Source organism: Monodon monoceros, unplaced genomic scaffold, assembly GCF_005190385.1.
Source record: "Monodon monoceros isolate NGI ecotype Baffin Bay Population unplaced genomic scaffold, NGI_Narwhal_1 Super_Scaffold_19, whole genome shotgun sequence".
In the NCBI taxonomy this organism is placed as follows: domain Eukaryota; kingdom Metazoa; phylum Chordata; class Mammalia; order Artiodactyla; family Monodontidae; genus Monodon; species Monodon monoceros.
In genome coordinates this window covers 30,403,792-30,424,583 of record NW_021703775.1, presented here as the reverse complement: position 1 = coordinate 30,424,583, position 20,792 = coordinate 30,403,792, and the positions used below count along the sequence as shown (strand labels likewise).

Sequence of the window (20,792 nt, the reverse complement as noted above, 5' to 3'; positions counted from 1 at the left end):
AAGGTCCTACTGTATAGTGCAGGGAACTAAATTCAATAGCCTATAATAAATCATAATGGAAAAGAATATGAAAAAGAAGATAGATAGATAGATAGATATGATACTGAATCACTGTGCTGTACACCAGAAACTAACACAACATTGTAAATCAACTATACTTTAATAAAAATTTTTTTTAAAAAATGACCCCAAGGGCTTTGGCCTAAGTAATTGAAAGGATGGAGTTGCCCTCAGTTGACAGGAAGAAGACTGAAAGGGGAGATTTGAGGCAGAGGGGGATTTGGGAGATCAGTTTTGCTGTCGACCAGTTTTGCAACTTAGACCGAGTTATTTAGCTCCTAGGTGCCTCAATTTCCTAATCTGTAAAATTAGAAAAATAATAATTTACATGTCTTAGCAGTATTGTGAGTATTAAATGAAATGATTATGTAAAGTGCTTGGCGGAAGGCCTGACCAGTAGTAAGTGCTCAATAAATGTTAATTGTTATTATAGTGGAAGCTTAGTCAAAATTACTGACCTAATTGGAGATCCTTCCCAGAGAGTCAGCTTCTCACTTCAGAGTCCCTTATAACAAAAGGATTTTTCTGACACAAGATGTATTCCTATGAGTACATGTTTGTCACTCGACCAAGCCCAGGTGATTGAAAGGGGGCAGACAAGCCAAAACCATCCAGAGAAGAGGACCTATATTCAAATATTCAATCCCAATCTCCAACAGGTCCTACACAGAAGCTCAAATTAAAAAGACTAAAGCCATCACTGGGCAAAATAGAGATGCAGGTGGAGTGTGTGGTAATCCAGAATATGAAGTAAGGTCTTGGACTTGCCTTTGTTTCCTGGGCAGCTGGTTTGGAGGACAAGGTTTTTAGATCAAAAACTATCCCCTGGGTCTGAGTAAAGGGTTAGACTTGTCAGTACCAGTCTCAGCCTGCCCAGTCCATCACCTGGAACCAAAAATAATTTTAAAATATGTAATTGAGCCTCTTTTTTTCTTGCTTTATTTGGTGCCCATTTGGACAACCGTGTCCAAGATCTGCAATGAATAACTGTTGCCTCTGCCAGGAGCAGAAATTCCATGAAGTTTTACAGGAAAGAGATTTTTCCATCCAAGAGCTAAAAGATTCCTATACTAATGGTAAACTTTGTTGAGCTCCATGACTATAGAAAATGGTCAAACATCCAAAGCCCTCTCTTTCCGGCATATTAAACACTTCCCACCTCTAGAGTCTTCACTGGACTCCTTTTTCTTCTCCAACTCTAGCAATAGGTTGAGAAAGTCACTAATATGGTGCTGCTCTAAGGGAAATAGAAAAAAGAAGTTTGTCCTTTTGAGAACAAAGCAAGTAAATTTAGGACCTTAAGGAACTTTTCATGAAAGGTTGTCTTCTTCTGGATAAGTACCTTAAAAGTCTATAATTTCCCACCCAAGGTGTACAAAAATCAGAGAATCATTCAACAAGTATTTCTCAAACTCCTCCTGTGTCTCCAGTGCTCCATTTACATTTTACAAGTCGCTGTCCCTAAGGAGCTTAAAATCCAGCTTGGGAAATGAGTCCAACAAGCACATAAAAGAGTATGTAACAAAGACCAAGATTGTGGAAGCCAGGTGTATAAATGCTGTGGGATTTCAGAGAGGAGAAGAAGGGGTGAATCCAGGAAGAGTCACAAGGGCTTCATGGAGGCCATAAAACCCAACTGGTGATTTGAAAAATGATAAGAACAGGTAAGAAGTGGGAAGGGGCCCTCCCCTAAAGGGAAACCAACGTGAGCAAGGTCTAGATATGGCTATGAGCCTAGTTTGTCCATGGTCCTTCCCAGGAACCATGATTGTTTTCTTCCTTTCCTCTCATTTTGTATCAATTTCTGGTGCCTTCTAATTGGAGGCCATTTCTCAGGTTGGCAACTACTCTCCTAGGATGTACACTCCACACCCTTGATCACCTGGTGTGTAACAGTGAGGCCCAGCTGATGCTTCTCCCTATTAACTATGATTAGGATTCGATTTGTGTTGGTTTCCAGGATGGAGAATCACAATATTTAAAGAAAGAAAAGAGGGGCTTCCCTGGTGGCGCAGTGGTTGGGAGTCCGCCTGCCGATGCAGGGGACACGGGTTCATGCCCCGGTCCGGGAAGATCCCACATGCCGCGGAGTGGCTGGGCCCGTGAGCCGTGGCCGCTGGGCCTGCGCGTCCGGAGCCTGTGCTCCGCAATGGGAGAGGCCACGGCAGTGAGAGGCCCGCGTACCGCAGAAAAAAAAAAAAAAAAATAGATAACCAACAAGGACCTACTGTAGCACAGGGAACTAAACTCAAGATGTTGTAATGACCTCTAAGGGAAAAGACTGTGAAAAGGAATGTATATATATACACATACATTTATATATATATATATATATATATATATATATATATATATATATAAAACTGAATCACTGTGCTGTACACCTAAAACTTCCACAAAATTGTAAATCAACTATACTTCAATTTAAAATTATTTTAATTAAAAAAATGAAAATATTTTTTTTTATTTTAAAAATTAAAAAAAGAGCCATTCTCTCTCATGCACAGTGTAGCCCATATACTCCTAGAGGAAAAACAGACTGTCTCATTCACAATTGCAACCCAGCACCTGGCATAATGCCTGCACATAGTCATTACTCAGTAGATAGCTGGTGATTGAATGAGTGAATGAATGGACTCAATCAAGGGTCACACTGAGCCCATGATTGTACCTGCTGGTAGGAGAGGAAGGGAGCCAGAATGAGGTAGGATTAGAATAGGGGCACCCAGCTGGTTGGAGGGTAGGCCTCCAAAGAGGATGACCAGCAATCCAATATGCATATCCAAGGAGCACAGGGAGCTTCAGGCTGAATTAAGAGGACCAAATCTACCAGATGAGAGACCACAACCAGTGAACCAGGCAGGGCAAAAGTCAAAGGCCTCTTTAGAGCGGTGCTAACTCCACAAGAGCAGACCTGGAAAAGGGGATCTAGAAATAGCCCACTCAACTGGATCAAGATTCAGGACAGGCTCTGGCCCATGAGAGTCTATAGCACAAGGCTGGAAGGCAAGCAGAATCGCAGAGATTGATATGGACTCTAAGTAACTACATTTGCTAAGTCCAAGGAACACAAAGATATAATACATGAGAAACAGACAAGTACTCCAAGGATTTGCAATTTAATATGATAAGTTCTTTAATCGAGAAACAAACAACGCCTAGTGATACCAGGAAGCGGAGTGTCTGGGGAATCAAAGAAGGATTCACAAGAGAGATAATAAGTGAACTGGGCCAGGAAGAAAGAGTAGGGATTTACTCAGGGTATGGCCTGGGTAAAGGCGTGTTTGGGGCCAGTGGGGCTGTGATTGGTTGGGGTGGGGTATTAGGAGAGAAAGTAGAGACAGAACAATTGGGACCAGTTGGAAAGCCTTCCTTAGCTGCCATATTTTGGAGATGCTTTAATATTTAATTTAAATATAATACAGGATGCAGTTTTGATGTTGAATTCCAGTATCTCCTCATTCAGGAAATCAACATCTTTCATCTTCAAAAAAAGAACCTAGATAACTAGAGAAAAGCTGTGACATAGGGAACACTGGCGTGCCCTGAGTTCACCCTGGAATACCAGAAACTTAGGCTATGGCAGCTCAAATAATCTTGATGCTGCCAGCCAAGGCTGAGGTTACACAGCCTTGATCATGGCTAGCTCAGAAGGGAATGTGCTAGAGCCCACAGATGAATGCTACAGTGGCTGCAGCTAAGAGGCTTCGGACAGAGGGCAGGGACCACCTTCCAACACTGTCTACAGAGTTCTGTTCTAGGCGACTTCCTGGGCGTCCATTTTGTAAGTCAGTTCACTTCTGTTACTAATTGCTTTGAAGTAACTCAGGAAAATGCAAATCCAGCCTAGGTTTATAGTCATATATGTATCTAGGTAAACAAGCAGTTGGCATGACTGCCCTTGCCAAAATTTCTTGAATTTCACCAGCCTAGTAGGGAATGAATCCAGCTGTGCTGAGTGGCAATCTCGCCTTCCCACATAATAAAAAATTATTGCTCACTCTTCAGAAAAAGTAAAGATCAGAGAAGACTTTTTTCTTCTATTTCTTTTCCAAGGTAAACAGAATAGTCCATCAATCAAAATAGGTAGCTATCTTTGGAGTAGCTAATTCATACCAGCAGCTATAAGCATGTGGGCCTCTTCATTAAGGAAAGAAGCGTAGAGAAGCCGTTGCTGGAGGTAAATGGGGCCAAAGATCAGGACTAACATGTATTGAAAAAGTACTGTGGGCAAAGTGATAGGGAACTCACAAAAGAACAGCCTGTGCTTGCCCTCCAGAAGTCTACAACGTAGTTACCAAGGCAGAATACATACTCCAAGAGGTAAATATATATATTTGGGGGTGCAAAAGGCAAATATCACAGGGCACCCAGAAATTCTTCGTCTATTCCAAAGACTCATGAGCCTCCACCCAGGCCTGTGCATAAGTAAATTGACACAAGCACTACAGACTTTGGGGAGAGTCCACTTAACGGGCTTAGTGGGTTACTTCTCAGTTACCCTAAGAAGGCATTCACCTCTTCCTGCAAAAGGGAGCTGGACAAATCATTTTAGAAATTCAAGGATAACATGTAGGCAGCTCATTATTTACTCAGCCCAAAAACTCTGTCCCTTAAGACAAAAACTCTGTCTTTCCCCCAACAAGACCCTCCCCAAACTGTTTCTCAATTACAGGAAACAACCCTTGGAGAAGACAAGTCCCTTCCAAACAACCAGTGGAGAAGGGCAGGACCAGGGCCCGCACCCTGACATTCCCTGTAGATTTCTTCACCCTAACATCATTCTACTTCCTGTCCAACTCACTCCCACACCCATCTCTCTCCTTCCTCATTCAACCACCGTCTCTTCACGGACAGTGAAGAATTCTTAACCCGGAAGAATAAGGGCAGACTGGATTGGTGGCGAAATAGGAGACTGACCTTGCAGAGAGTTTGAATGACAGAAAATGGAACCTGGGCTATGGGAAGCCATTCAAAGGAAGCACAAAGCAATGTTTTTCGAAGGCTTTGGGATCAGATCAATGTGGCAAAAATCCCAGCCCTTAAATAGCTGGCAGAGGTCCTAGTACACAGTAGATACCCAATTTTAGTCTCCTTGCGCTGATGTTATAGGCTCTCTAAGAATCAGTGTGGTGACACGGCTTCCAAAGAGACTCTGACTTCTGGTTAAATTAACAGAAGTATGGTATCTGAGACTAAGGAAGTGATAGAACCTTTCAACTTGGTGAAGGTAAAATCTCCTTTCAAGTATTATATTAAATAGTAAGGACACTTCAAAGGAAAACCTTGAAAAACTGAATATGTGAAAAAAGTTTACCAAATATGGTAGATCAGATAGAGTAATAGAATTGAGACTCTTTAGCCTGAAGACATGAAGAAAGACTTGATGGCCATTTTTCTTTGAAGGGCTGTCCTGAGGTGCATCTGCTTTTATTACACAATAAAATACAACATCTACACAGATCTAAACAAAAATAAATAATATAAAGTAATAAATATACAATAAAAATAAACTAATAATAATAAACATGAAAATACAATATCTATACAGAGCTAAGGAGTAGAATAGGCCGTTAGACAGTTTGTGTTTCAGTTTTTTAAAAGGTCCTTCTAATTGGATGCTACAAACAGGTGGGAATGAGCTCCCTGTTGTATCCAAGTTGTATTCAAGTCCAGGCAACTAGACAAGTTGGCATAATTACATAAAGGCCATTCATGCATCAGATAGGCAATTGGACTGGAAAAGCTTTCAGACTTCTTCCAACGCTGAGAGTCTGAAACTCTAGAACTAAAAGTAAGCTAGTGAAAGAGTAAGGAAAACATTAGCAGTCCTATACAGTGTAACAAATGAGTTTGGCTTTTATATTTTGAAAATAAATATGAGAGCCTCTCGTTGGTGACACTGGAGACTGCAGTTCAAACTAGCCAACACCCCCCCTAATACAAATGAGATTATGTTTCAGACCAAAGTGAACTTAAAGCTCCTCCCAAGAACAATTTGTGTTCAAATAACCTCAAACACACCCTCTCATTTACAGGCAATTGATACACTAGTCACAAATCATTCTCATCTATTTATTAGCTAGTCTCAGCAGAGCCATACATAATTCAAGGTCTTTTTTTACGACATTTTTTTATTATTATTAACAAGATGACCTGTGGTTTCTTGTACGGTCATTAGAAAGGGCAAAAGACCACAGGCATATCAGAATGCCAAACTCAGATGTCATGCTGTTTATGAACTGAAATAAAAAGAGTTTGGTAGCACCTCTATTTTGATAACGCTTGTATGCATAAAAACCTTTTCAAATATGTTTTGGAGGATTGAGCTGATTTGTTTTTCTTGGATATTTGAGGAATTGGCTTTCAATACTTTTATCTCAAAGCATTTTAAAGGATATTTGCCCTAAGTTTGAAATGTCCTTGTTTTGAGAGTAAATGAGGGGATAAAAAGGATTTTTCTGAATCTGTGCTTCAGAAAACTCTGAGATAAGCACATAATAAGATGGTAATATTTATTTTTAGAAATAAAAGTTAAACCCAAATACTAATCCATAACCAAGATAAACATAAAGGACCAAACTCAGCAGTTAAAAAACACAAGCTTTATAGACTGGATACTCAGATATCAAACAACCAAGCTTCTTTGAATATAAAATAAGAATCCCCAGTCTCTGAATAAGAACCTGAGAGAAAGTACATGCCCTCAGTATACGAGCTTTAGTGAAAATGACCAGTATGTGCATTTATGCCTGCTCTTGGGTCATTGGGGCTATTCCAAAGGGTTGAGTCTTTTGGGTTGAGCATTCTGGATTCACAAATCCAGTCGTGCGAGGCACAATTGCAGGAAGACGTGCACAGTTTAAAGAGGGTCCAAAAGCGTGTGCGTGTGGAGAGAAAGAGAAAAGGGTGGAGGTGCTGGGGCAGGAAGAGAGGGAGGACAGATTAATAATTTGGGAAATACGACCAAATCGCAGAGAAAGCCTGAGAGCATCTTCTGTCTGCCAACCCTAAAATAATGCCAGCTCTTTAAATGATCCAAATTTGGCAAAAATCAGTGAACTAGGCTATCACAGAACTGGAGGAGACAGCAATCAAACCCAGGCCACATTGTCCTGGTTGGGAGATTACAGTCACAGTGCACCAAATCACAAGCTCTCTCCGGGTCCTTACACATATCTTCTGATCAGGATATTATTGGGGATGTGATTTACATTGTTTGCACTCCCAAAGAGCAGACAAACTCTTTCCTCTGCTCCCTACAGAGTGACAAGGTCCCACGAGGGTATATGAGCGCCATTCCTTTTGCAAAGCAGCCAACTTCTCACCTGTTCATTAGGGCAGCAAGGAAATTCAAAGGTCAGTGATTTAATTTACAGCTCCCCAAAATAAGAGTCTGTGCCACAAGCAATACATAACTAGCGTTCCTTTGTTGTAACTGTGGTTGCTAGAACAGATGTTAGTTTAGCCAGTGCCCAAAGCAGTGTGCTTAATATTTTGTTTCATTTATTTAAAAAATTAAAAAGCACTTGAATCTTTGGCAACTAAAATATTCCTGGGTTTCTTTTACATACCATCCAGCATCGGGAAAACTGTTTCATTTGCCGGCCAAGGAAGCATGAAAAGTACAGCTAAGGCAATTTTATTTTATCTGCATTGCCCAAATTCATGGACTTAGAAGAGGTAGCTTAAAAGCTTAAGGCTTTAAAGGTTGTATGTAAAAGGTGCAGACTCACCGAAATAAATGTCTGCCAAAGGCTGTTCATGATAGAGTCCAATCTGGCAACCTCGGATGACCTTCAGCTGCTGGCCTTAAAATTCGTGAATGCAAATTTTAGATCCCTAACAGATTCAAATATTTGATGATAAGCCAGTATTTGTGTTTCATAATTCCTCACTCTAAATAAAGTTATGTTCATCCTTGCTGTGTGCCTTTGATCAAATTTCACTTTTCTCCTGGAATGCCCTCTCCTCTCCACCTACCCAAATTTCACCATGGCTGCAAGGCCTGCCAGGTGCTGCCTGGACCTGCCCCAGGTCGCCTCACTGATCTTGGCAAGCCTCCTGAACTCCCTCTGCTCTAAGCTCCAGCACTGTGGTTTATAGTATCATTTAGAGATTAACTGCCCATAATGCGTGCTGCTCTTTGAGCAAACTCTGTGAATCAGCCCTGACTTTCTAACTGGACAGAGTTAACAACTTCCAGGGTTGTAGGCTGACTTTGTTCATCTTTCTGTGTCTCCTACTGATGAGCATGTGTCAGAAACTCAGGAGAAAATGATTTTTTGGTTTCGCAGTACCCTATTATGCAATTTAGAGACATTGTTTTAAGGACCAGGTCATCACGGTCACCAATAGTAAGCATCTATCTCTGGACGGTGCCACCCAATCATAAACATGGCTTCCGCCTTTCCAAGTTCATAATCTAAAGCAACAGCTAACAGTATAGAGAAGGTATGCCTGCTTACAGATAATAGATAATAACGATGCTGACTGATATAGGAAGTATGATCAATAAGACCAATTGAGCCTATGCATTAAATAAATAGTTACATTAAAGGCGAGTAGACAAGTCCCTGTAGCTAATGGAACAAAAAATGAAAAAGAGAAATGAGTCTTTCGCTTCCAACGTCATAGCATTTGCACATTACTAAGTAACTTTCTCTGTAATCCTATTTCAACAGCCCACTCACAGGAACTAAGGCATTCTGAATACTTATGAGTTACATCTTGTCTGCATTATTCTCTAAAAACTGGTTTTGATTAACAAGCTCTATGCATTTTATGGAAAGGAAAGTGCTGAAGAAATCCAAGACCTACTTATTTATTATCACCCTCACCATTGCGAGTGACTTGAAATGTCAGGGTGACAAGAGGATGCTGGAGAATCTTGATACAGAGTGTCCTGCCATGATAAGGACCCCAAAGCTTGAGTGTGTAGGAGTGTGGCATCAATCTTCCCCTTCACTGCGTACTACTGATGGCTTATCTAAGTCCTTCTGGTATTATTTTTATAAGGCAAAACGTAATAAGATGTTTAGCAAACTAGAATTGACACGTCCAAATTATTACTGCTCCCTCAAAATATTTACCTTGGAAAGCTGTATACTTAAGAACGCTGTCAAAATTTCAGCTATCTTCTGCACTCCTGCTGTGAAATTGCCGGACTCTGAAGGCACAGTATTTGAATATCCTCAGTCGGGGAATTAGGGAAACATCATCGTCATTTGATATCAAAACAACTCCAAAAGTTGTGGGAACCAGGTCTGGTGAATGGTGGGTTATCAAGCTGGGAACCTCACTGATAAAAAACAAAGCACGACTTAGAAGATATCAGGTTTACTTTTGGTGGCCTATAAGTTGGTTTCAGAAACACTTCCAAGGGAGATGTTTCAGAATTCCTTTGAGCACTGGTTGAATCATTGGAGAGTCTCCAGCATCAGTTTGGAGGGAATTAGATTCATTTGGGTGTGGGAGTGCTACCATATTCACTACATGAACAGCCTCATTACTTTATAGCCCTGCTTTTGAGAAAGAGTTCCACAAGTGCTTAGGTAATTCTCACCTAATATGTTTTCTATACTGCCTACTTCGAGGGTTAAGGAATCCGGTATCTTCAGTGCCTATCACTTTTATTGCCATTTCTAGCCCAGATTACCTCTCAGGTAGTAAGAATAAATCATCATGTTTGATTACGTTTTACCCTCATTAATGTTTGGTCAACTTTAATGGAAGCTATTAAATTTACCATTGGAAAACTCACTTGGATTTCCCTTTCCTTGACATTGTGATGGCAACCTGAGGGCCTGTGGCTTCCCAAATATGTAACCTGGGACCACCCACCAACACCATAGCTCAGTCACAGTTGCAAGAGGTTGTTCACAGGAATCAAATTTATTTACCTGAGCCAAGTCTGGGCACATCACCAGGAACATGGCTTGGGCACAGAAGCAAGGGAAGAATGGAAAGGAAAGTCACAGTTATTGAAGGAGGCCTGTGCCAGGATCTGTACATACTTTATCCTATGTAACAGCAAATCAATCCTGGGAAGTAGGAGTTATCTCAATATCATATATGTTGAGAAAAGGAAGTTTAAGAGAGAGGTTGGGTAAGTTGCCTAAAGCCCACATATCAATTAGTGGAAGAATTAGGACTTAAATTTAAATTTTACTGAGTCCAGAAATTCAGTTATTTGTAGCGAGGTGGATGGACCTAGAGTCTGTCATACAGAGTGAAGTAAGTCAGAAGGAGAAAAACAAATACCGTATGCTAACACGTATATATGGAATCTAAAGGAAAAAAAGGGTTCTGAAGAACCTAGGGGCAGGACGGGAATAAAGACACAGACCTACTAGAGAATGGACTCAAGGACACGGGGAGGGGGAAGGGTAAGCTGGGACGAAGTGAGAGGGTGGCATGGACGTATATACACTACCAAATGTGAAATCGATAGCTAGTGGGAAGCAGCTGCATAGCACAGGGAGATCAGCTCGGTGCTTTGTGACTGCCTAGAGGGGTGGGATAGGGAGGGTGGGAGGGAGATGCAAGAGGGAGGAGATATGGGGATATATGTATACGTATGGCTGATTCACTTTGTTATAAAGCAGAAACTAATACACCATTGTAAAGCAATTATACTCCAATAAAGATGTTAAAAAACAAAATTTTACTGAATCCAAAGCCCAAGCTCTTTGCAGCGAGGCTGGTGAGCTGTTTCCAGTGATGGGACCATGGAGGGGGTGGTGAGCAGCCTGGGGCAACGTTGGCGCCTGTGCCATTTCTGCCCCCCACAAGCTGTGGAAGGCGTTAATCTGCCAAACCGTCATTTCCCTTAGTCTAATAAATACTTGAGGGACAAGTCCTTTTGTGTTTGAAACATTGTATTACATCTCAAAGTCACAAAGATGAGTAAAGTCATATATATGTCCTCCAGGCGCTTAGAGTTCAGTGAGAGGCACATAATGATATAATATCCATAATATACAGGAGACGCTAAGATAGAGATGTAAGATAAAATGAGAGCCCAAACTCAGAGTTCAGTGGTAGCATTTACTTGTCTGTGTTCCCCACGCATACAAGGTGTATGATTAGAGAGACCGTGCCCATCTTTACGCCAGTGCTTGTAGAGGGCCTGGCACATAGTAGGTGTTCAATAAATATGTAAGGTATAAATGCACCGGGTGGAGCCTGAGCTAAGACTTGAAAGATGAAAAACAGTTGCCCAAGCAATGAAAGGAAGAAAGGGTGTTTCAGGGAGAAGAACATGAGAGAGCAGTGAGGTGTATACAGGGAACTACACGTGGTTGAGTTTCGTCAAAGCACAAAGTATAAGGAAGGAGGTGGTGAGAAAGGAGGTTGGAGAAAAGAGAGGCTTAGTTGTGAAGGGCCTTGAGCTAAGGACTCTTGGACTGAGGGATCCATAAATGGATTCTGGGGATTTGATGGACCACCCCCACCTCCAAAATTATAATCAAAATTAGTGAGCTTGTGTACAAATGTGAATGTGTACTTTTCCGAGGAAAGGGTGTATCACTTTCATCAAAGTCTCCAGTACTAAGAACTCTGGACAGTGAAGAGCTGTTGAAGAGTTCATGGGTGGGCAGAGCTATCATAACATTTTAGGTCGATGACTCTAGATGCAGTGGTAGAGGATGGAATTTGGCTGACAAGGATGGTGGTGGAGGAACCAGTGAAGCGATAACTACAGCTGGCCAGAAAAAAAAAGTAGTAAGATTCTAAGCCTAATCAAGTATTGGAGAAGGAGTAGACAAGGGCAGATTCAAGAAGTCCTTAGGTCGTCAAAGGAGCAGATGTGCTGATAGGAGGGTGTGACCTCAGGTAGGAGAGAGAGGGAGAAAAAGAAAACTGAGATGGACTTCCAGATTTCGCACTTGGATTGATGGGTAGTACCATTGAATGAGGGGAAGAGAACGAACAGGTTCGAAGGGGAAAACAGGGAGCTCAGTTGGAACTGTTGAGTTTGCAGTGTCAGTAGGACCTACCAGACAGTGGAATGACCCTGACTATGACCCTGAAGCATAAGAAGAGATCTAGCCTAGAGATAAAGAGTTGAGTCATCATTATCTAGATGAGAGTTTAAACTATGAAAGGAAATGAGGCAGCCCATGTTTAGAAAGTTTTAGAAAGAGTTTTAGAAAGAAAAACAGCAAGAGACCAAGAATGCATCCATGGGTCATACAACATGGTTAGCGTATTGAATGCCACCGAATTGTATACTACAAATGGTTAAAGTGGCAAATGTTATGTGTATATATATTTTACCATAATTTTTTTTTTCTTTGCTGTACGCGGGCGTCTCACTGTTGTGGCCTCTCCCGTTGCAGAGCGCAGGCTCCGGACGCGCAGGCTCAGCGGCCATGGCTCACGGGCCCAGCCGCTCCGCGGCACTTTAAAAAATTATGGTAGGGCTTCCCTGGTGGCGCAGTGGTTGAGAGTCCGCCTGCCGATGCAGGGGACACGGGTTCGTGCCCCGGTCCGGGAAGATCCCACATGCCGCGGAGCGGCTGGGCCCGTGAGCCATGGCCGCTGAGCCTGCGCGTCCGGAGCCTGCGCTCTGCAACGGGAGAGGCCACAACAGTGAGACGCCCGCGTACAGCAAAGAAAAAAAAAAAAAGAAAGAAGTATATACCTTTCTTAAAAAAATGGATCCATGTGGCATGCTGACATTTAAAAAAATGGATCCATGTGGCATGCTGACATTTAAGGGACTGCATACAAGGAAAAGCCCATGGGGAGGTGGGCAAGGAACGATCAGAGATAGGAGGAAGGAAGCTGAGGACAGCACTGCCGCAGATGCCAGGGCAATAGAATTCCAATAAAATGCAGGGTGGGATGGGCGGAGAAGTTAGATAATGGCTAAAGTTACTTCCAGAAATAACAGTCAGAATATATAAGCTCTGGGAGAGAATTTTGGTCTCTGGGCTTGCCCATCCAGAACTCAGCAGCAATAAAATGACTTAGATTTCATCTTTCGAAAGAAAACTTGCCTGTACTCTGCCAGCTTTGTCTGGGCAGGAAACAGAGCTCATACCAGCTGCTGAGGATGGTTCAAAATTCCACTTCAGAGCACTGGAATGTGACACCTCCCAAGTGGCAGCCTCTGCCCAGGGAGGGAGCAAAGCTGCCTGGAGTGGAGCGTGACGGGTGCAGCAGGGGGTACAGAGCCTTCCAGCCTCCCTCGGAGGAGCGGACAGTCCTCTGCCTGCTCACAGGTTCTCCCATCTGAGCAGGAAAAGTCAGCATGTCCTTGGTCCCTTAATCTCTGTCTGCACATCCCCCTCTCACCCAGATGGCCTCTTGGGTATTTAGAACAAGCAAGTTGCCATGAGATCACAAGATCATGGACCAGAACTGCCCGGAGTGGAAGGGCCTCTTTGCCTTGAGTGCTTTTCAACAGTGCCTCAAAGACATTCTCACTCAATACCAGAGAAATAGGGACAGGGCCGTGGATGGAGGGAGGAGAGGAAGAGGGACCACTGGGTAGCCTCACGTCATAGCAAAGTCTCCTCGTCGTGTCCTGGAGTGCCCTGTGGCATCATCATTTACCAACTGAAACCAGGGAAGCAACCTTGCCAGCTTTTAAAAATATCTAATGGATCAACAGCTGTTTTCCTGTCATATTTTTGACAGAGTTTGGCTAATAGCCCTTCAATGTGGCAGAATAAACCTGCTACTTCATTCTTCAGGTTAAATGTTTAAAAGACAGCCTCATCTAACCACGTGAAAGAATCTGAGTATCTTTAGTAACTCAGTGGTGATTCTCAGAATCCACAAAACCTAGCCTAGATCCTAGAACTGCAGCAAACCCACCACCCATCAGGGAGGGCTCTCCTTAACCCTTTGTTAATAATTCCTGTACACTGTTTTCAAAATGTAATTGTTACAGTTACCAGGGTCCATCCTGGGGGAAGTTAAAATAAGAGATATTGGAGGGATCACTGTCCTGGGGGCAAAAAAGCATGTGAAAAAATAGAAATGAGACCCTCAAACCATACATGAAAACCTCAGTATTGCCTTTGTTGTTGCGGACTGGAGACTAAGGCTGAGTGTGGCAGCAAATGGGCTGGAAACTGAAGCCCGGGATTAAACAGCTTTGCCAACCTCGTCGCGGGCATGGGGCCTGTCTAGGGAAGACTCACAGCCAGGGGCAGAGTTACGGGAACGCTGATGAAGTTTAAGTTTCAGGGATGCTCATTTGAATGGGTCCCTTCTAGGCCTTCTAAGGTCCTGGGAGGGGTGCTTATTATTTTGCATTTGTATTTTTATGTTCTTTTTCTTAAAGAGGCCTCCCCAAATCGTACAAGCATCAGGCCCCGCACAAAACCAGCCTGCATGGAGCAGAAGAAGACAGCCTCTGCTCTCTCTCGGTGGGCAGCACGCTCCCCAGATAGGAAGGGGAGAGCAGAGGCCCATGTTCGCTGTGCTCTGGCCTCGTTTACTGAATGAGTAAAGGGGAAGAAAGGCCTGCAGTTTTACACACAGTGCCCTCAACGTGGAAGGATACACAGGAGTGGGGAAGGATGCTCCCTCCTTAACTGAGACAGTTTTCCAGGCAGAACTGAAGACACTTCATTGGCTACATAATAACCCCATGCCTGAACAACAAGGAAGAATCCCAGTTCAAACCCAGCTTGGAGATGGGGGATTCCACCAAGTTGCTTTAAGTTGAGCTTCCCCCAGTTTCCCATCATTCCTCTCAGTTTGACCCTCCTCCCTTTACCCTGGCCGGCAAGCAATTAAGGCCTATACAGAAGTCTCTGAAGCCAGGGGGAACAACAGGCAGGGGCCCACTGGGGGCTTTACCCCCTTGTGCGGACAGGTTTTTTTCCCTTTTCTTTCTGTTTTTTTAAAGATAAAATGTTCAGAGCCAAAAAAAAAAAAAAAAAAAAAACAAGACAGGAAGGAACAGCGATGCCTGATGCTCTGTTGCCCAGAGGCCTCCCTCTCTCCTGTCACACAAGATCCCTCACCCCCCTGCCGTGCGTCAGAAATCCAAAATTACTAGAAACCTACCATGTGAGAGATGCTTTCATTATTCAAGTTTCCAAATCTATTCTCTTGAAAACAATGCCTCCTCATCTTAAAAGATGCCCTCGTTTGGTGAGCCAGGGACAAAGGCATTTTAAAAACCCATGATGGGGGCTTCCCTGGTGGCGCAGTGGTTGAGAGTCCACCTGCCGATGCAGAGGACACGAGTTCGAGCCCTGGTCTGGGAAGATCCCACATACCGCGGAGCAACTGGGCCCGTGAGCCACAACTACTGAGCCTGCGCGTCTGGAGCCTGTGCTCCACAACAAGAGAGGCCGTGATCGTGAGAGGCCTGTGCACCGCGATGAAGAGTGGCCCCCACTTGCCACAACTAGAGAAAGACCTCGCACAGAAACAAAGATCCAACACAGCCATAAATAAATAAAAATTAAAATATATATATATATATATATATATATAAAAAGCCATGATGCAGGGATTTGCCTTGCAAGCCAGGCAGCCTTCAGGGAAATTTATCCTAACAAGGAATGACCAGAGGAAGGAGCAGCCCAAGAATCTGCCCTCACGTTTAATATTCTGTGTCTGCGTGCTCCACCGCAGGCCTCTGTGAGCATCTTACACCTTAGCGTTCATAGGAAAAGAGGCGTAAAACTACTACTTATTGAAGAAAATGGATGTCCCCTCCCCTAACTGGAAGATGTACCTCCTCAGCACCGCTTCCTTTCATCTCTAGTCACACCCCAAAGCCCTCCCACTTCCTGCTGAAAATATTTTAAACCAAAGGGCCATGTTGATTTATTAAACTTTATTTTTACTTTTTAAATAAAATAAGAAATTAACTTGTGTTGGTATCTAGGCTGTCGGGAAGATAACAGTGGCAGGAGGCAATCTTTGGCTATTTATCTACTGCTGTCTTCCCTTCTGAAATCTCTTTCAAAGTTTCCAGCGAATTCCACGCAGAGGCTGCCCAGCAAGGACAGGAGCAGAGTTTGCTGGGCAGGTCAGCTCCTGCTCTCGCTTCTTGTCAGAAAGTCAAGTCCAGGCAAGGCCTCACTCAGGCTCCCTTCCCTGGCGTCAGAGAGCCTGGAGGATGCATCCACTTCCAAGCCTGGAGGCTGGCTGGTTCGGAACTTCTGCGTGGTGAGGAAGCCACCTCGCCTCCTGCCATTTAGCCATCCAAGACAGAGCCTGGGCAGGCGCATTTAGGCCCTGACCCAAATGGCCCTGCTCAGCCCCATGGTGGAGGCCATGTGGGCCCAGGGGTCTTTTCAGTCCTACCACCCTGTGCCCTGGTGAAGGGAGGAGCAGAGGCCGAGTCCACACGCTTGTCCTGAGTCAGGCTGAGAGCAGTGGTCAGCCCATGACCCTCCTGAGCTCCAATCCAGGAAGAAGCTTTGGGGAGCAGGCAACGCGTAACACAGGGTGTGCCAGCAGACAGTGAGCTGGGACACAGGAGGGTAGGTTGGAGGCCAAAGCCCAAGGAGCCAAGGCAGTTTGCACCAGAGCAGGAGGACAGAGCCAGGTTCTGGGCCACCAGGCTACATGGTGTGGGCTGTGGAACATTCCACATGCCTCCCGGCCCATGGCAGAGTCTTAGCACCCAAAGGGGCTTTTCATCTTGGGACTAGATGAAAATGCAAAAGGATTCATTTAGAGTAGCTGAACTAATTTCACGAATGAAGCAGATACTAAACAGGGCAGATGTGTATGTATTTCTCCTACATATTCATATTCATTCAACAGGTAACACAGAGCCATCCTTACGTAATTGTCAATTCCTCTTCACAAGGTAATTGATAGAAATTCCAATTCAAGATCATAAGGGGCAACCAGGCCCTGCTGTGGCCTCCATCCCTTTCGGACTTCACTCTGAAATACACTTTCACTATGTGACTCTCTGATCCACCCGGAGCCACGTGGATGAACTTCCTTCCATCAGATGGAACAATTACAAACACGGTCTCAGTCTCCCATGCAGCTGCCTTATGTTTAGTCTTTCAAGTATAGATATTTCTTAAGCGAATTTTTTATAAATGCGACATTAGAGTGTAATGATGAAGTGGAAGGGGGCAAGGTTCTAAAATCAGACTGTGAAGGTTCAATTCCCAGTTTTGCAACATTAAAATTGAGGGCATATAAATATGTCCATAAGTGGTACGGGAAGGGTCTGGGTAAGTTACATACCTTCGCTGAGTCTCCTTGTTCCTTATTCAAAAAGGGGATAACAGTTCCTGCAACAAGACTGCTTTAACAAGGCTCGTTTAATTAAATGGGCTCATGCATAGGTAGCACTTTGCCTAGTGCCGGGAATGCAGATAGCACACAATAACAGTCGCTATCGTTAGTAAAATTAGTACAAAGACATCCATGAAAATGCAAGAGTTTCAGAAGGAGTGACCCTGTAAAATGTCATCCTAAAAGACTGGGAGGGACTGCAGGAGCCTTCCACCTGGGCCTTCGACCTCCAGTCTTCCCCTCAGGTCCATACTCTATGCATTGAAAGCATTTACTTCCCAAGAAACAAGTCCGATCACAGTCTCCCCAGGTTGAAGCCACTGAGGCTCAAGAGAGAAGCCATGCCCCTCAGCTTGGGCTCCAACAGTGGGGACCCTGCCTCCTTCACCCCTACACCATGCACTTTGTGTTTGCTTTCTGTGCAGGAATGCCAAGCTCTCCTTCGCCCTGAGGGCGAGAATCCAGTGTCACCTCCTCAGTGCTAGTTCCAGACACTTAGTTCTTAGTGCTTGCTGAGGGCAGTAACCTGCTGGTTGAACTTGTAGGCTGTGGAACCAAATGGCCCAACTCTGTTAAAAATTTAGTTTATTGAAATATAGTTGATTTACAATGTTAATTTCTGCTACACAGCAAAGTGATTCAGTTATACACATATATACATTCCTTTTCATATTCTTCTCCATTTATGGTTTATCACAGGATATTGGCTATAGTTCCCTGTGCTATACCGTAGTACCTTATTGTTTATCCATTCTCTATATAATAGTTTGCATCTGCTAATCCTAAACTACCAATCCATCGCTCCCTCCCCCTTGGCAACCACAAGTCTGTTCTCTGTCTGTGAGTCTGCTTCTGTTTCGTAGATAGGTTCATTTGTGCCATATTTTAGATTCCACATATAAGTGATATCATATAGTATTTGTCTTTCTCCATCTGACTTACTTCGTTTAGTATGATAATCTCTAGGTCCATCCATGTTGCTGCAAATGTCATTATTTCATTCTTTATTATGGCTTAGTATTCCATTGTATATATGTACCATATCTTCTTTATCCATTCATCTGTCAGTGGACATTTAGGTTGCTTTCATGTCTTACCAAATGGCCCAGTTTTAAATTCTGGTTTCTCCCTGTGACCTTGGGCAAGTTGCTTCTTCTGTCCTTGCCTCAGTATTTTTCTGTAAGATAGGAAAAAAACAATATTATTGAATTCATAAGGTTGTTAATATTAAGTGAACTAACACATGGAAAGCATGTTAGTACATATTTAGAAAGGACAGTCCCTGGCACATAGTAAGTGTTCAATAAATACGAGCTATACTGATAACAAGTATTATTATCATCACTATCATTACTACTATTGCACCAGAATGTAAGCTTTAAGACTCAAGAGACTGCTTTTTTCACTGCCTGGCACATAAAAGGTGCTGCATGAAACTCACAGATATAGAGAACAAACTAGTGATTACCAGTGGCGGGCGGGAGGTTGGCGGGGGGGCAACCGAGGGGTTGGGGGAGCGGGAGGTTCAAACTGTTGGGTGTAAGATAGACTCAAGGATGTACTGTACAACACGGGGAATAGAGCTCACCATTTGTTATAACTGCAAATGGAAAGTAACCTTTAAAATTGTATTACATTTTTTTAAAATTTTTTAAATAAAATAAAAACTATCCAAAAATAAATTAATTAATTAAAGGTGCTGCGTGTACAGCTGTTGAGTAACACACAGGCCCCTGAGTGTGGGTAACGGTTGATACCTAGCCCTCAGCAGACCATGAGCACCTTGGTTCTGTGTAATCCATCCTTACCGCTGAGGTCTGCTCCATGGGCACCGGACGGACCCTCAGTAAACGTTTGCTGAATGAATCCATGAACGAACCTCCTCCGAGGTTGCATGCACATGTTACCTACTTGTAGGACATTAGCTTCATGTCTAAGTTTATCAGAGATTCATGCCCTTTGTTTGACGGTGACTCTTTTGCACTGGGTGTTTGTATATAATGGTGCTGGAAGATCCTGAAAACCAGGCGGTGCATTGGGGGGCTTTACTGGGGGCTGCATCCAGAGCAAGGGTCAGTCCCTCCAGGAGCGTCTGCCCCACTGCGTTTCCACTCCCCTAGCGTCCCCACTGCACCTTGCCCCTGCTGAGCCCCACGCTGTCCTCCTTCGCTACGGAAGGGAGGGCTGGGACGAGGCAGACCAAGCCTGGTCAGAGACGGGCCGGATGAAGCTTTGTCTGAATCCAGGAAATCTCCTTCCGGAGCTGAAGCCTCCCCTTTCCCCTTGTGGTCCCGGTCCTCCACCCTCCCCACTTCACAGGAAAATTCCTTCTTTTTCCAGAAGGAATTAAAATAATTTTCCCCACAATATATCAGCCTTTCTGCTTCAGTTCCTCTCTCTAGAGTGAAAGTAAAATCAGGAGAGGGGAGATTGCATATAATGGGAATAAATGCAGTCTGTAGTCTTTACTAAATTATAACTTTATACTGAAAGACCACTGTTTTATAAGCCTTGCAGTAACCAAACCACTTATTATTCTGACTGCAAACAGATTTATGATCTGAAATGGCCACCATGTTTGCTGGCCACGAGGAAACAAAGGGAGGATGAGTTACAGCTCAGCGTCTGACATGATAGCTTCCATCCCACTTGTCCAGCCATGTCTGCTTACATCTTACAGCTCATTTTCTCCTCACATCAATGCAATGAGGCAGGTGAGGTTCAGTATCTCCATTTTATGGGCATGGAACGTAGAGACTGAAAGATCAAGGGGGCTGTCCTTGACTAACAGTAAGTTTGGAGAACACACGGGATTTCTTTGTATCTTCAAGGAGAGCATCCGTCTGCCGTAGCTCATGCATAAACGTTGTGGGTCCAAGAGCATCCTCTGGCTGCTGTGCCCTCTCCCCACCCACTGCCCAGCCCTGCACCTGCACTTGTGAGGTGCAGCTCCCTCGGGGACAATCTGGCATTCCCAAGCCTTGGCTTGGTGGGAGCCGAGTGTTTAGTTCCCTGGCTTTTGGGTCAAAGGCATTCCAGGGAGTAAAAGCTGCCTTTAAACAGCTTCCAGTAGCCCCCCACTGAGCACTCAGAGTAGGGGTGAGTCACGCCCCAGCTCTGCCATTAACCTGCTGTGTAGCCTCGGACAGGCCATCCAACCTCCCCCTCTGTAAACGGTTGGGGAGAGGGCAGCCTTGAAAGTCTGATCATGCTGTGAACAGTCTCCCCTGAAGACACGTGCTCTGAAGGTCATGAGTGTTGTTTCGGGAGGGTCACACCTTCCATCCACTTGAGCCCATCTGTGTACCCCACAGGTCCACTGATCCTGGGTGAGAACCCCAGGGCCACGTGAGCCCTGATACCATAGGGAGGAGCCCCAAGTGCAGATTTTTAAAATACAGCTTCAATAGTTTACTTTCCCATTGTGCAATGTTCAACAAAGAAAAAGGAAGGCAAAGACAGATTTTTTTTTAAATTACCATAAATCC

The 20,792-nt window shown here is 43.9% G+C and overlaps 1 protein-coding gene across 1 annotated transcript in view; it reads left to right on the top strand.

The window, feature by feature from the left end:
* ANTXR1 (ANTXR cell adhesion molecule 1) overlaps positions 1 to 20,792 on the top strand; it is a 238,597-nt gene that overhangs the window by 120,022 nt on the left and 97,783 nt on the right.